This window comes from Dermacentor albipictus, chromosome 6, assembly GCF_038994185.2.
Source record: "Dermacentor albipictus isolate Rhodes 1998 colony chromosome 6, USDA_Dalb.pri_finalv2, whole genome shotgun sequence".
In the NCBI taxonomy this organism is placed as follows: domain Eukaryota; kingdom Metazoa; phylum Arthropoda; class Arachnida; order Ixodida; family Ixodidae; genus Dermacentor; species Dermacentor albipictus.
The window spans coordinates 39178780-39195975 of record NC_091826.1 but is presented as its reverse complement, the minus strand read 5'-3'; the positions used below and the strand labels follow the sequence as shown (position 1 = coordinate 39195975).

At 47.0% G+C, this 17196-nt stretch overlaps 1 protein-coding gene across 2 annotated transcripts in view; it reads right to left on the bottom strand.

Moving 5' to 3' along the window:
- The window catches only part of LOC135914564 (uncharacterized), a 502153-nt gene that overhangs the window by 366883 nt on the left and 118074 nt on the right, over nt 1-17196 (bottom strand). For both annotated transcript variants that reach the window (XM_065447470.2, XM_065447473.2), the window contains exon 5: nt 3472-3567. The gene's annotated coding sequence lies outside the window, so the exon portion shown is untranslated. The remainder of the gene's footprint in view (nt 1-3471; nt 3568-17196) is intronic.

The following is a 17196-nucleotide window of genomic DNA, read 5'->3' as shown; positions in this document are numbered from 1 at the left end:
TTGTTGGAGAAATATGGGAGAGGCCTTTGCTCTGCAGTGGGCGTAACCAGGCTGATGATGATTATGATGATGATGATAGCGGTGACATCATCGGTGAACGAACAATGCGCGCTACTCAGGCGCCATCATGTACCCTTCGTCGCTGCAGAGCCCGCCTCGCGTGACACTACGCTTTTTTTCTCCCGCTTGCGAACCGTCAAAGTCAAGCCCGTTCACGTGCACTAAGCGAGCGCCAGTACGCATCTAAACACACACAGTCGGGCTTACTCAAGTCTATTGCCTTCCCGTACTGCGGAAGATCTCGCGTGGCTTAATTTCGATGGGCTGATGAGCTGCGAGGCCACGCTACAGGGACCCTTGCTTTTATAAAAGGCCGATCGTCTAGTCTATACTCGAGACACACAGGAGAGTGTGGCGTTGTTTGCCGTAGCGGGAACGCAGGGCCGAAGTCGACAGATTGTCAATGGCCGGTTCGTGGAGCGGTTGATATACAATATAAGTGAAGGCTTCGTCGACAGGATGTCTAGATAAATTACGTACGTAGTAGAAAGGGCGGAATTCCAAACTGTGTTTGTTCCAAATCAGCCATTAGTGTACCGTGATATGCCAGAATGGCTCGTGCCCCGCCCTTACAGGGTGCAGCCCGAGCCATTCTGACCTATCACGGCGGGATAATGATGAATTTCGGATATAAAGAAAAGACTGGCATGGCTTTACGTTCTCCCTTCCAACGACATAAACGGGGTGTTCCAGTTAACTTTAGCCAAGGTTTAAACATATGTTGGAGCACTCTATGGGAGAACACGACCAAATGCACGTTGTTGGCTATTGTACGGAGCAAGTTAATGTGTTTATTGTATTTCGCTTAATTACATAATCAGATCCAAAGAAAGCCCGCGCAATATGAAAAGAAACTGAAAGCTGCCGCACGCACAAGGACGAACAGCGCATTTCGCCTCACGAGGTAGAGTGTGCCTTACATTCCTCATAAATTATTACGAAGGGAATGCCTACACAGGCTGCAGGAGAGCGCGAAATAAAGGAAAAAAGAAAAATTCACGTAGAAGCTCCTCTGGTAGTTGTCTTAGGTATGCGTAAGCATTGTGCCGCTTGCTCATCCCCAGGCAGCCGCCCGGTGTCATTATCACTGTCATGGAACTTGTTCCGACCCCGTATAAACCCTTATCAACTCTCATCGATAGCTCGCTTTATCACTTTCGATAGCCAACACGATAAAGCATGTTTAATTAGGGTAGAGTTCATTACGCCACTCGAACCAACGACGAATGATGTTAATTAATGTGAAATTAATTACCCACCGTCAATTAAGATATCGTTGTTAAGGCACTCGAACCCTCGACCTCTGGTGGGAGCCGAACCCACGACATGTTGTATTAATTAAAGTGCATTAGTGTTCATTTAGCGAAGCTGTTGCAAAAGCACCACTACATTTGCTCAGGGGGAGGGTGGGGGGGAGTGTGCAATGCTTTATTGATGGTTCAGAATGCTTGTTTGGAGCTAGTTCTTTATTGAAACGCTGAACCCAATCCCACGTGTCGTAGGGAGCGCGCAGCACCCGGGCGGTGGAACACTCTGGAGAAACATTCGCGCTCAATTCCCAGCACGCTACCCGAGCGGCCGTACAGGCGCAGCCCTACTGTTCCAGGCGCGCGCTATTTTACGGCGCACCGCGTGCACTTAGTCGCCCCCCCCCCCACCCCACATCGAGTTTGGCGACGAAATCGTTAACTAGCCCCCTTTCCCCCACCCCACCCTCTCCCCACACCCACTAAACCTTCCCTCGCCTAGCTGTTCTCCGCTACGGAAAACCCGAGTTTACGATGGCAGCTCAACGAGCCGCGACTTTGCCGTAGCTGCGCGAAGATAAACACCGCCTGTGTTTTAAATTGCGACAACGTCGCTTCGCCTGCACTCGCGCTCCGCCCCTGCGAATTTGCCCGATTCTAGCTGCCTAGGCTCGAAGCTGTACCAGCGTAAGTTAAGTAGTAACACCTCTCTCCCCTACATAAAAAGAAAAAAATCAGATTTAGAACCAGTGCCAAAAAAAAGAACGATTAAGACACGTCACTTCCGTACCACCCTGCTAAAATCACCATCGGGGATTACAGTGTGTGTGTGTGTGTGTGTGTGTGTGTGTGTGTGTGTGTGTGTGTGTGTGTGTGATACTCCCTTTGTCAAAGAGTTTGAAGTTTGAAGTTCATTTCAATTCGCACGCATAGTCAGTCCGATGCAACTGCATGAAGAGGCACATTAAATTTGATAGCGTGTCTGTGCATACTTCCGCTTACATTCCCTAATCTGGCTAGTTAGCTGTGCGAATGTAAAAGAAGAAAGAAGTACAATGTTATCGTAATCAGGTCCAAACCAAGATCCCCACGGCTGTGATAGCGCCGCACTACGACGGCTTCTGGATATCCTTACTGTAGTGCCCGCACTATATATATATATATATATATATATATATATATATATATATATATATATATATATATATATATATATATATATATATATATATATATAATCAACAAAAAAGCTGAACTGCAGCTTTATTTTCCTACAGCTAATGAAATTATTTCTCATGGGGCACGTTAATGGTACAATAAAATAATATGAAATCCTTTATTTTATTTTTTTGATGTACATTCAAGCTCTGACTTGGCGACCTCAAGATACCGGAAGAGCACTTGATCCCATATATGCAAGGCGGTGCATAAAATTTCAAAATTGGGAACATACGTATCAAAAGTGTTGCATCACAAAGCAACGAAAGTACTTCAACTCTTTGAAGCCGCTGGCACTGGTGACGCACATTGACTGCATCACATCGGGTGCAACTGGTGCAACTGTGTCTTGTTAGTGCGCCTGAAACAAACGGGTGTGTTCGAGACATACGCGGACTTTGTTTCAATGAGGATTTGTTATACAGAGACCTTTAACGTTAGTGTCGATACACGTGCTTTTATTTTATTTACGCATTACCTTCATGCAATACTTTATACATATTTCTTTTTTGTGTGTGTCAATAACCAAGTCAAAAAGGTGTAGTCACCGCCAGCAAACCCCTACGAGGACTCGTCTATTTGCTTTCATCTCAGTAAGAAAAAAAATCTCTATCGTGTTTTAGCATACGACGTCGCCTACTACGGGCAGTAAATCATCCGTGTAGCAACACAATCGACATAAATGCCACAGATTATAGTCACAGTAAACATACAGAAACCTATGGATCGTGTTATAACGAACTGCGACGCTGAAGTGATACCGCATTCTCACGGACAACAATAAAACGTAATGTCTCGAGCAGTTATTCGTATCTTGAAGTGTGGCGATGCGGGACACGACCAAACGCACCGCGGTAATTAATAATTGACTTTTAGTAGACTACATTAAATGTCTATTTCGCTTAAAAGGCACAGAGTGCGAAGAGAAAGCGTATGCGACACTCACCGATTTAATCCGAAGACCGGAGCCAGTGGTGGACGCTGGACAACTCCCTGAGCGGCGGCCACTTTCGCGTATATGGTGGAGGCGTGACGTCAGCACCTAGACGACAGCGGAAGAAAAAAAGAGAGAAAAAAATTGTCGCTGTTTCACTGGTCGCTTCAGAATATACTGCTCTGCGCGAATTTGTCAACGCGAGTACAGAGTAAGCGTCTAAATGGCTTTTCCCTACAAAGCAAATAAATCAAGCTTACGCAGGGCATTCCTTAATGTATACACTACTCCTCTACGCAAGTCACCGAGTTCGTACGCAATCGAGAAACATTTTTTATTCGTTCCCTGTTAATCTTTTTGCTCGAAACTTGTTTATCTCTCAGTGACTGGATGTGAAAATTCGTCAATTAATCACAGGCGAGAGTTTTACTTCTCCCAACCGCACAGAAAAAAAGAAAAGACGGAAAGAAAAACGGCCGCCCTGTGTGAGCTTCGAGGAGGGGATCATAAAATATAAGAGCTTGGCCCCGGCGCAGTTAAAGCCTGTCGCAATGCTGCCGGGCGCAGTAATTTCGAGCCTCTCCGTCCCAATCGCATCGCCGTCACCGGCCCCGTGTGCAAGTCGTTCGTCAGAGATCTCCAATATAACTTTCGTCAGGTACCCGCACGATCACTTTGTTTACGAGCACATCCGGACGCTCGCATGCTTGAGTAGCTGAAAAAAAAAGCGCGCGCGCGCGCACACACACGGACACACATACAGGGCACGTGCACGCACCATATATATATTACATGCCACTTCTCCATCCATGCTTTTCTTCATTATTTCGTTTTTTTTTTCTTATTGCTTCTCGGCACCCCGGATGAGCTAGTCGTAAACAGAAGCGCTCCGGCCATTACTCGACTGGTTCTTTTGCTTTTTTTTCTTATACTTCTACGGTCGCCGACTTCCTCAACTCACGTGTCTCTCACCTCGGTCATTCCATTTACTCGGTGTCTTGGCACCACGTAGTACCGCGTACACCGACCTAGCCAAGGCAAGACGGCGGCTTGAGTTATGAGACCCCCCCCCCTCCCAGCCTTGACAGCAACGGCGAAAAGGACACAAATTTTTAGTGGCAGCAAAGCAAGCTCTACAATGTCCTTTCTTCGCACTTTCGACAGCGCGAGGTTGGGATATCCGCGGTCGCATGGCGGAGCCTGAATTCCCAACCAGCCAGAGAACAAAAAACAGGAGTCTTTAACGAGGCAGCGTAGAGAAGGGGGATCATTGCGAGCGAGAGAGGAGTCAGGGAGAACGAGCGAAGAGGAGTAATAGAAAAGCAGCGAAGCAAACAGGAGTCTTAACAACGCAAACAGAAAATAGGGACTCATAGCGAGAAGGAAGGGAGTCATGGCGAACCAGTGAAGACAAGAGATGTCATAGAAAGCAAGCGAAAAAAAAACAGGAGTCTTAACGAGGCAAAGAGAAAAGAGGGAGTGATGCGAGCAAGAAAGGAGTCATGGCGAACCAGTGAGGACAAGAGGTGTCATACAAAGCCAACGAAGAAAACAGGAGTCTTAACGAAGCAGAGAAAAGAGGGAGTCATAGCGAGCAAGAAAGGAGTCATGGCGAACCAGTGAGGACGAGAGGTGTCATAGAAAGCGAGAGAAGAAAACAGGAGTCTTAACGAGGCAAAGAGAAAAGAGGGAGTCATAGACAGCAAGAAAGGAGTTAGGGCGGACCAGTGAGGACAAGAAGCTTCATAGAAAGGCAGCGAAGAAAACAGTAGTCCTAACGAGGCAAAGAGAAAATAGGGAGTCACTGCGAGCAAAACAGGAGTCATGGCGAAACAGCGAGGACAAGAGGTGTCATAGAAAGCAAGCGAAGAAAACAGGAGTCTTAACGAGGCAAATAGAAAAGGGGGAGTCATAGCGAGCAAAAAAGGAGTCATGGCGAACCAGTGAGGACGAGAGGTGTCATAGAAAGCGAGAGAAGAAAACAGGAGTCTTAACGAGGCAAAGAGAAAAGAGGGAGTCATAGCCAGGAAGAAAGGAGTTTGGGCGGACCAGTGAGGACAAGAAGTTTCATAGAAAAGCCGCGAAGAAAACAGGAGTCCTAACGAGGCAAAGAGAAAATAGGGAGTCACTGCGAGCAAAAAAGGAGTCATGGCGAAACAGCGAGGACAAGAGGTGTCATAGAAAGCAAGCGAAGAAAACAGGAGTAATAACGAACTAGTTAGAAAGAGGAATGATAGTGAAAAAAGTGGGGGATGGAATTTATAGCGGGCAAAAAAGTATTTAAATCGCCAGCTAGTAAAAGATCAGACGCAACAAGACAGCGAGGAAGACGGGGATCATACCGAGCAATAGAGCAGTCATAAAGAACCAGCAAACAAAGAGGAAGTCAAGAAGAACCAGCGAGAAATCGAGGAGTCATTGCGAGCAAGTAACTAGAAATCATGGCGAGCAAGATTCTAGAGCCAACGAGACAAGGTGTGACAACGAGACAGCTAGGAAAAGAGACCCTAGCGAGAAAAAGAGAAATCATGGAGAACTAACGAGGAAAAGAGCCATGGAGAACCAGAGAGATAAGAGGAGTACTAGAAAGCGATCGAAAAGAGATAACATAGCAAGCCACAACCAAAATGTAAGTCATAACCATGGTGTTATGTGGTCATAAGAACAAAAGAGTAATCATTCTTCGGGGAAAGTAGAAGTGACAAGGAGACAGAGAGGAAAAAAGCGATCCAGCAAGGATAAGGAGAGTAAAGGAGACCAGTGAGCAAAAGAATAGCCATAGAAAGCCCGCGAGTGATAGAGGAGCCATAGAGAGCCTGAGAGAAAAGGAGGAACCATAACAAGCAGCGATAAACTGTAGTCATAACGAGCAGCAAGGGAAAAGGCCACAGCAAGCCAGGGAAGAGAAAGGAGTCATTGCGAGCGAGCTGGCGAGAAGAAAAGTCACAAATAGGCAGCGAGTACAAGAAAAGTCATAGCTAGATGGATAAGAGTCACAGCGAAGAAGCAAGTCATTGAGGCGTCATGGGGAGCCAGCTAGTAAAACAGTCTTAGCCAGCCAGCGAACAGAATAGGAGTCACATACGATATATATGACCCTGTAAGCAGTAAACCGCAAAAGTGTGTTTGCGTGGGAAGACATGACGAAACGGGCTTTCCACACAAAATTGTGATATTGATACTAAAAGAAAGCGGTGAAGAGTACCGGTAAACAGAGTAAACGCTCGGTGCAGTGACCGGAGCCTTCAACAACCCCCGGTGCGTCGCTGTAAACAACGATACCACCAACGGTCACAAGAGCTGCGTGAAACACAACACGCGAGCGTCGTAACAAGGAAGCGTTATGAATGGGACACCGGCAGCGAAGACAGCGCGGCTCGGTCGTTGACAGGCGTAAGTCGATACCTGAACGGCGTGGGTAGGCGCGCCCTTCGCTTGTGGCGTTCGCGAACGTTCGAGCACCCGTAAAAAAACGAATGAATTCATGAATGAATGAAGGTGATTGAGTGTACGTATTGCTGGACAGCAGAGCTATAGAGTTACTCGTGGCATTCTTTTTTTTTTTTCGGAAGATAAATCTATAAAGATCCACCTTTCTTCTGAACTGTACTGAATTTAATTTGCAACAGCATTGCGTTACCGTTCTTCACAGTAGAACATGTACCAATTACAGCACAATCCACTACCCTTCTGAAGTTTTGTTTCGTACTAAGATCACTAGAAGGAAACGTGGCGGTGCAATCGTTCTGTCACTGCAGAGATCGTATATGTATATGTGCGATCTCTTTACGATTAGGCGCGCTTTCGTTGTGAGAGGGTAATTTCGAGGTTTCCTCTATGTCATACGTTCCTGTTGAGTCGCATGCTAGTGACCCCGCGAATGAACGGAACGCGCCACGATCTAAAGAAAACAAAAATTTCGCGATCTCAGAGACCGGCGCACTTCCTCCACTGCGGCGCGGCATCTCGTAACAATGCCACCTCTCGCTTTCCAGCTGCTTCTGACGCGCGACTTCGGTCAACGCTGAGGCATTACGCCGTCGATTACTCCTTTCGCGCCGCTTCGGGGTCCGTCATTTTTTCGTCATCGCCCTTCTCTTGCTCTTGCGTTCTCGCATACAAGGTGACCGGCGTCTCGTCCCCAGATGTTTGCGTTCTTTTATTTAGCTTCCATTAACGCTGTTGCTTGCGTCACAACTTGCATCGCACTTTCTTTTTATATTTAGTTTGGCACTTGTGTCTTCTTTTGCGCGCACAACTGAAGAATCGAGAAAAAAATAAAAGCTCTTCGCATAAAACTGCAATTGAAGGATGTTTGAAAGGCAACAACAAAAATTTGCGACGCACGCTGAAGGCTTCTCTTGCACAAGCTGCTACTGATGCACCTGCTTCCACTCTTCATTCGTCGCTGCAGGTGCGCCTTGGCGAAGCGTTTGTGTTATAACGCGACAGCATTAAGGGTCCCGTGTCGCAGGAAATCCGTTATCGGCGTCGTAGCCAGCGTTGCCGTCCTGTGAGCGAAATATTGCCGTATATATTTAGGCATACGCATATATGCCAGGCCTAGCTATATTAGTTGTGCGGTATAAATGCGGGTCATGTTGTCACACCATTGTATCACAGAAGTTGGTCGTATACCGTGTCTTACATTCTTGACAAAGTTATTCCCCGGAATTTTGAGAATGACAGCCCAGAAAAAAAATGTCACGAAACAAAACCCCGACAGCGCATCTCTTTTACGTTCAACCTTTCCAGAGTGAAACATTAAAAGTGCCAAACAATAACAGAAACCTGAAAATGATACAATTTATTTGGCGCGGCTGTGCACTATCTCCAGGATCGGACCACGCAAGAGGCCGTGTTTCTACCAGAAAGTTCGCCTTCGTGCATAGCGTTCGCCGTCGGCGTTTCCCGGTAAGCATTACCGTTACATAAGCTGCAGATGCCGGGAAGCGTGAGAAGCAGTCAGGGATCGTTGAATGCTATCGCGGCCCTCACTTAAAGGCGAAGCTTGCGCGTCCTCCAAATTTTCTGCGACGCAGTAATGCGACGCGCCGCCTAGCACGAACTCGGCGAATAACCGGTGTTGCCTCCGAGATCATCGGTGCACACCTACGTTTCTCGTCTGCCGCCCTGTTTTGCGTTTATTCGCTGTTTCACTCGATTAAACATGAGCCACGCAGGACGGCTTCAAACGAGACGACATTGGCCATGCAGCACCAAACACACGCCAGTCTGCTACCACAAACAAACGTTTCGGTGGTCACGCATCTCGGAGGCACACGTGACACGCGAGAGTCTTCGGACAAGAGACTTCGCGAACCGATTTAAAGCGTTAAGTGTTTACCTGACGCAGAAAGTAACACCGAAACCGCCGCCTCGCTGAGCGTTTCACAGAAGCTGCCGTCGATTCGAAACGACCGCAACCAGCGAGCAGATTTTGCGCAAGAAACAGCGCACGCGCGTCGAAAGAATGAGCTCCCGAAGGTCGTGTTGACCAACGTGTTCGCCGCGTTGCACGCCCGGTCAGAACTACGAAGAAAGAGAAATAATAATAATCGATAAGCGTTCTTTCCACCCCCCACCCTCCAGGACGAGTTGTGATTGCGTGAGCCGTCTGCCGCACGTTAAGCAATCAATAGATAAAAGAGCGCGTGCATACAGCATGCTGATGCAGTAACGCGTAAGGAACGCTGCACGGTAGCATAGGGTGCACGTACGCGTCTGTATAAGCATGCGACACAGTGTCTGTCACGTAAAAAGTGGCACAAGTGCCGAAAATTGTTAAACTTCCACTTAATTAGAACTCTTATAATGAGGTGTCAACGCATCCGTTTTGGCGTGTCTCGGAACATATTAAAAAAATAAAACAAAGCATTATTTCTTTGCTTAAATTTACGGCTTTTTGTATTAACATAGTATATGTCTACTTTCCACCTGTCAGCGGCTTCTATGCAACACTTGCAGTGAACCTACGATTTCTATGTTTGTATCTAGTTCGCCTGTTAATTATTTTTCCGATCAATTATTACGTAAGACTGTGCAAAGGAGCCAAAGCATCCGTCGGAGTTTTCAGCCTCTGGCTGCGACTGCGCCTTTGTAGCAAAATAACATTAAAATTCAATATATATATATATATATATATATATATATGCACCGTATCCCAAATGTCACGCACAAAAATTTTTAAAATATGCAAATGCCACGTAGCTGGACATAACCAAGGTCGATGTTGTTTGCCATCGCTTTTACACACTTCGATAACTTGCTTTTGCATTCCGCCTAGTTACATAGTTTGTCTTAATGAACTAATCAACTTCTCAAATATTACAATAATTAGATGAAAACTGTCAATGAGAAAATTGTATAGCAACATGAAGCACTCCCGATACACCGTTCTGTTGTTCAATATGTGCTGCACAAAAGTGTTTCCGAGCGTGAAAGAAGCCCACGAATACACGCAAAGCGCCTTGAGCAGCCAGACGCGCGGCAATCTTGCATATTATATATATATATATATATATATATATATATATATATATATATATATATATATATATATATATATATATATATATATATATATATAAACGAGAAGAAAGGGGGTTAGCCGGGGGGGCCCGATTTTTATTAGTCATATCATGAGAAGCCAACAAACACTGACGCCAAGGACAACATAGGGGAAATTACTTGTACTGAATAAATGAAATAAAGAAACGATAAATTACTGGAAATTACAGTGGATGAAAAAAGCAACTTGCCGCAGGTGGGAGCTGAACCCACAACCTTCGCATTTCGCGAGTGGTGGTGCTGGCTAACACTCCCAGGGTTCTACTAGTACACATAAATACCCATGAAAGTGGATGGGGAAACGCCGCCGCGGTAGCTCAATTCGTAGAGCATCGCACGCGAAATGCGAAGGTTGTGGGTTCGGCTCCCACCAACGGCAGTTGTTTTTTCATCCACTTTGATTTCCACTAATTTATCGTTTCTTTATTTCATTTATTCAGTACAAGTAATTTCCCCTATGTTGTCCTTGGTGTCAGTGTCTGTTGGCTTCTCATGATATATATATATATATATATATATATATATATATATATATATATATATATATATATATATATATATATATATATATATATATATATATATATGTGTGTGTGTGTGTGTGTGTGTGTGTGTGTGTGTGTGTGTGTGTGTGTGTGCTGTAGTGGAAGAACAAGTCAATGCAAGACTAGGCAGCGCCCGTTGAATGGCGCGTTTCACGTGCAGGAAGCTATAGCGTGACAGAGCGCCGTTAGAGCTTGGCTTCTCCCCCTTTTTTTCAATCCGCAATCCCCTCACAAGAAAAAGAAGAAAAAAAGGAAGTGGGGAAAAGAACAGAAAAACGCATTTCTCTTTCCCGCTGCCTACCAACTAAAAGCGGTTAAAGCGAGCGAGGTTGGTGATAAGCTCCGGTGTCATCGCTCCAAATAAATTCCGGCCCGGTGTATAAGTACTCCAACACGTCGAGCGGCGTCGGAACACAGACGCACGTTTCACACCGCAACATGTCAGTAGCGCTGTTAGATACAACAGCCGTTCGACTTGTGAACCACCCCAGAGAGATAGAGAGGAGAGAGATCGAACAGAACTAACGTTGATAAATCAATATTTAGACTAAAAGAAAACAATGAGCGACCGGTAGTTGTGAAGACGTAACACGGGAGAGAGGCTGCCGATGGTTCGAGTGCTTCTATATAAGTTTCGTCTCACCGGTGCAGAGATATAGTAGCGTGCAGTGAGCACCGCGCTGCAGACCTGATCTTGTGGCGATTCTAATCATCAGACGGCCGAACCGTATGTGCTATTTCTGATACGTCAAGCGTTACCTCTCCCTCCAGTAAGAGGCGCGAGAAATTTTCTTTTTTTTTATCGCCCCACTCTTCAACTGCCGTTTGCCCACTGTGAAGCCGACGCGGCTTTTTCTCAACGCGCGTTTATATTACGCGCAGTTGTTGTTCCCGGTGCGCTGACACTGCAGGGTATTAGCTGTTAGCGTGCCCGGTGTTCCGGCAAACGCAGGCGGACTGGGCGTTTTACCGGATGAGTGGAGGCGCAAACGTTGAACGTACTGAACGGTGCAGCCACCTGGTGGCACAGAGTTCCATCAGACAAACACAGAGCTAATACTGCAGTAACCAAGTGCACTCTACTTCGCTGCTGGTGTAAATTTTCGGCAGCAACACGATTACGCCGCTGCCGAAAAATTGCACAAGCAGCGACGTAGAGTGCATTTGGTTACTGCAGTATTAGCTCTGTGTTTGTCTGATGGAACTCTGTGCCACCAGGTGGCTGCACCGTTCAGTGCGTTCAACGTTTGCGCCTCCACTCATCCGGTAAAACGCCCAGTCCGCTTGCGTTTGCCGGAACACCGGGCACGCTAAAACTCTCTGTTATCTGCGTCGATGCACTCAACTAGCGAACCGTAGGGCGAGGACTGCCGAGACGAGCGATAAGGTGAGAGACCGTGGGAACGTCGGAGGCCAACGTATCTTAGAGAGGCGCGCGGTGTACTTGAGAGATAAAGAGGAACAGACGAAAAGAGAAAGATAGGCTCTTTGAAGAAAAAAAGTTATTGCGTTATTATTTGACCGACTGATTTATTTTTTGTCAATATTGTCAGTCCCATCAGTGATCGTAACGATAGAATCTTCGTGAATGAGCAATGCATACAGGCGATATACTAACTGTCAAACGTAAAATGGATATAGACAATATAAAACTTGAGACAAACCATATATAAGTGTTGTGAACTCTTCTCGTTATTGAAGGGCAAGTACAGTTGGAAAACTATAAGATATAACACTAACGGTTTTAGAAAAATAAGAAAAAAACACATCCAAAGCTTGATATATAGAATATACACGAACCCTCCAGTGGCAAGGCGTGTATAAGAATGAAGGAAGGGGTTTTAAGTGCCAAAACCACGATCTCATTATTAGGTACGCCGTAGCAGGGGACTCCGAATTAATGTTCACCACCTGGGGTTCTTTGACGCGCACCTAAATTTAAGTACACCGGTGTTTCTGCATTTCGCTCCTACCGAAATGCGGCCGCTGAAGCCGGGATTCAATCCCGCGACCTCCTGCTCAGCAGTGCAACACCATATCCAATAAGTAACCACGGCCGGTAAGCCATATCTAAGTAGAGTGTTTGTTTCACTGCCATGCACCATTTACTACTCGCTTAAAGGACCAAAGAGCAAGCGAGGGGGTGGGGTGTGGCGTTGAGTATAAGAATCCAATGAACGCGTAACACAAGTGTCTAACGAAACCATGAGCACGTAAATTATAGAACAAGTACTATTCCCATACTTTGTAGGAGTGAACAATTCTTACGCGAGCTTGTATTACTCAATATCACTAAAATAAATAAGATTATTCGTTTGCTTGGTTGTTTGTCCTTCCTTCCTTCCTTCCTTCCTTCCTTCCTTCCTTCCTTCCTTCCTTCCTTCCTTCCATCCATCCATCCATCCATCCATCCATCCATCCATCCATCCATCCCTCCCTCCCTCCCTCCCTCCCTCCCTCCCTCCCTCCCTCCCTCCCTCCTCCTCCTCCTTCCTTCCTTCCTTCCTTCCTTCCTTCCTTCCTTCCTTCGGTTATTTATTTTTTTATTCGCATGTTCGTTCTCTGTTCTTCCAAGTTTTCCAACCGGCAGAGCCTGTCGATGGCAAATACACGAAAGCGCCGGAACGCGACGATGGGCAAGACGTGTGTTCCACTTCGGAATACAGAAATTTGTCGCTGAAAGCGAAGACCTGGTGTGGAGTGAAAAGAAAATATATACGAACAGAGTCGTTAAATAAACACGAGCAAGATAAAGATTCGTGTCGTCGAACCAGGGATGTTTGCCAAGTGTCGCCCGCCCGCCCAGAGCTCGGTGTTAAAGGGGTTGCCGCTTTGGAAACGCAAAGAAAGAAAGAAAGAAAGAAAGAAAGAAAGAAAGAAAGAAAGAAAGAAAGAAAGAAAGAAAGAAAGAAAGAAAGAAAGAAAGAAAGAAAGAAAGAAAGAAGTTATAGAGAGGAGGGAACGGCGCGCGTGCGAGCAGCAGATCTAACTCGAGCGATGTGCCAGACAGGAAGTTTACAGACCTGGCACCTAGACTACAACAGGGACAGTGTGTGCGGAAAAAAAAAAGGGGGGGGGGAGATTCTCGACCGACCGCACCGCGGGCGAGAAGCAATGAACTCTGGTTTCGCAGCACAGCGCAGGTCAAAGAGCTCCAAAGAAAAAGAAACAGAGCCGGCAGACAAACCTACAGAGCTGAGCTTGATTGGAAGGGTTCGGGCGCAGAACTATATGGTAGGGGACAAGGCGGCAACCGCATCACTTCCTTTTATTTTTATTCCATTTTATCTTTTGCTGCGTAATCGACGCGAGTAGCCCAGCCATTTCTGGTGGCAAGTTCTCCACGGCAACCTAGGTACAGTGTGGCCGGCTGTTAAAGGCAACAACACGTTGTATTGTCAGCGATTATCGTTATGTGGCACCAAGGTCTGCAGTTTTTGGAAATTGATTGATTGATTGATTGATTGATTGATTGATTGATTGATTGATTGATTGATTGATTGATTGATTGATTGATTGATTGATTGATTGATTGATTGATAGCCTTACTGGTGTATTCAAGAAACCAAAGTGGTGCACATACGTACTTCACGACCCTACGTGCTGAAGAGCTCAACTAAAACTCGCCAACTGTTGTTTAATGAACACCCAAAGCTCGCCTACACGAGCCCTCTTATTAATTACGTTCCGGTCGGAATGCAGCCGCCGCGAGTCGGGGATCGAACCTGCGATCTTCGACAAGCAACGAAAGCTTCGCTTTAAAGGGCCCCTCACCAGGTCTGGCTATTTTGAGCCGATAAACGCAGAGCATACATTGCGCGATAACGATCGTGTCTGCAAAGCATTACGTCGCTACGGGCCGCCCGGAGACCCGAAATCTCAAACCGAACGCCGCTTTCCCTTCTCCTCGCGGCCGCCGCGCTTCAAGCCGGAGGATGACGTACACGTACTATAGTGTGCCTACGTGCACGTGTTTGCACTGTGACGTCGCTCGTGGTGACACGTCACTTCGGGAATTATTCGAGGCAATATGTGTTAATTATGTTGCTTGAATAGACGAATGAAAGCTTAGAGGAGTAATAAAACACACAAACCGAATGTCTGCATGCTTTTGTTTTACTTCGCACGGCAGCAAGAGAGATGCACTTCCGTTTCGTCTGCTTGTTCCTACGTCGTGCACTCGCGTGCGCAGACACCGAAACTATGCCATTTTCTACCGTGTTCCAGCGCGGGATCATGCGGCGTGATCCACTTGTGTCTGCCTCGGCATTCGTGTAGCGCTGACTTACACCGCTAGTCAGGTGTCCTCGTGCACAGCGCGCAAAAATAAATCGTACGCTGCGCGAAACGAGACAATCACAATAGCTCGCGCGCGACGCCGTCAGCGGAAGTGCGGCGCGCCGCAAATAAGCGAGGAAAAAAATGTGAAGGCGGGGCCCGTGACGTATGCTTCAAGCGATCCTCGAGGCCCGGTATGGGGGAACGCAGGGAAGGAATTTTCCTGGCGGAGGCTAGACGGGGCAAGTGGAGAGTGTGTCTCGCTTGGCAGTGGAGCTCGCCGCCAGAAATCATGGGTTCGCAGCCCTGAAAGATTTCTATCTCGGCTATTATGAAGCCGATCTGATTTTTTTTTCGGCAGAAGGCTCCCTAAAGGACACGTAACAACTTCCAGCGTATAACCAAAATTTGCTATGAGGCCTGGTGAGGGGCCCTTCAAGAAAAAAAATGATTTCGAAAATCAAAAAGCAAGCAAGAGTTCTGCGCGCCTATTTTGGTCACGTTTGCGTCGAGTGTCCGCGGCGATCTCAGGAACGAAGCGAGCCAGCGTATTGTGGCGTCGCGGCGCATCAACTTCTTCGGTACCAAAACCGAAACTATGCCCGCATTCGCAAAAACATCCTCAAGCAAAAATTGCTCGTAGGAGCATGCGTATTTCAGCCAGTCACGACGTTGGATGTGCATTAGTGTGGCCGGTCGGCCATTAGCGAAGGGCACATAGGAACAAAAAGCTTCGTGAATTCGGCCCCTGGTTTGTAGAAACAAGTATTGCAGTAAATTGCTAAGGGCACCCGGACATTTCTTACAGTTACTTGATTCGAAAGTTTAGACGGTCTTTATCTCCATTTTATCAAACGAAAACAAGGGATTGCAAGTCGAAACTGTCATGTCAGTACTGATTTAGGAGTGGAACACAGAGTACAACAGGACAGAATGTCATTATTATCATCACCATCATTATTGTTATTATTACCCTATTTTAATGTAGGACGAGGGCCTCTCCCAGCGACATCAAATTACCCCTTTCTTGCGCTAGCTCATTCAAAGTTAGGACTGCAAATTTCCTCACTTCACCACAACGCCTAATTCCCTGCCATCCTCGGCTGCGCTTCGCATCCATTGGCACCCATTACGTAACTCTAATAGGCCACCGGTTACATGGCCTGCCCTGCTCTAACATTAAAAGCCGAGCTTTTCGAACCTCGACGGGGTTTCGTGACCGTGAGCCCCACGCGGCTCTCTCTCGCCGAGTAAGCCAACCAATCACAGCGGAGGACGCGCGCGACGTCACCGCCGCTGGGTTCCTTGCACCACCGCCAGACGGCGCTCGCCTCCGCGCATGCGCGGCCGTGCGGGGTAAAGAAGAAAACAAAAATCAACCAGGAAAACGCAAACTCGTGTTTCGACTCTTCGCGCACTCGCACAAAGCTTCGCTGCATGTAGATTCCAACTCGTTGGATCTGCTGCTTTTTTTTTTCCTCCCATAGCGTCAACCAGAACATCGGCTACACACGCTTGCTCTAGTATCCACACCAGCGCCATCCCGTGTCATAACGCGACACCTTCGTTCGTTCGTTCGTTCGTTGGTTCGTTCGTTCGTTCCTTCCTTCCTTCCTTCCTTCCTTCCTTCCTTCCTTCCTTCCTTCCTTCCTTCCTTCCTTCGTTCGTTCACTCGTTCGTTCGCTCGTTCGTTCGTTCGTTCGTTCGTTCGTTCGTTCGTTCGTTCGTTCGTTCGTTCGTTCGTTCGTTCACTCGTTCGTTCGTTCGTTCACTCGTTCGTTCGTTCGTTCGTTCGTTCGTTCGTTCGTTCGTTCGTTCGTTCGCTCGCTCGCTCGCTCGCTCGTTCGTTCGTTCGTTCGTTCGTTCGTTCGTTCGTTCGTTCGTTCGTTCGTTCGTTCGTTCGTTCGTTCGTTCGTTCGTTCGTTCGTTCGTTCGTTCGTTCGTTCGTTCACTCGTTCGTTCGTTCGTTCCACTGCCCGTTGCGCGCTCCCCGATTGGCTCCTCTCAAGCTTCTTCCCAAGCATCTGGACATGTCTTTTTTTTTTCTCTTCTTAACCTCCAAGAACAGAACATAAGAGGCCGGAAAAAACGTGGGAACGCAGTAACAGGCGACGGCTGCTGTCGAATCCAACGACTAATTGAACGCCGCAATGAAAAGCCAGAGAAAAGGGCGGGAAACTGCGGAACAGAAAGTACGAGTCGCAGAAAATAGAAGCAACGCCACAAAAAAAAACGAACAGAAAAGAGAGCGCCGAAAGTATATTTGCCCGAGGCAAACGAGCCGAGCTGCCACCGATGTGGCACATAAAGAGATCGGCGAGAGGAACGAACGCGCGCGCGTGTG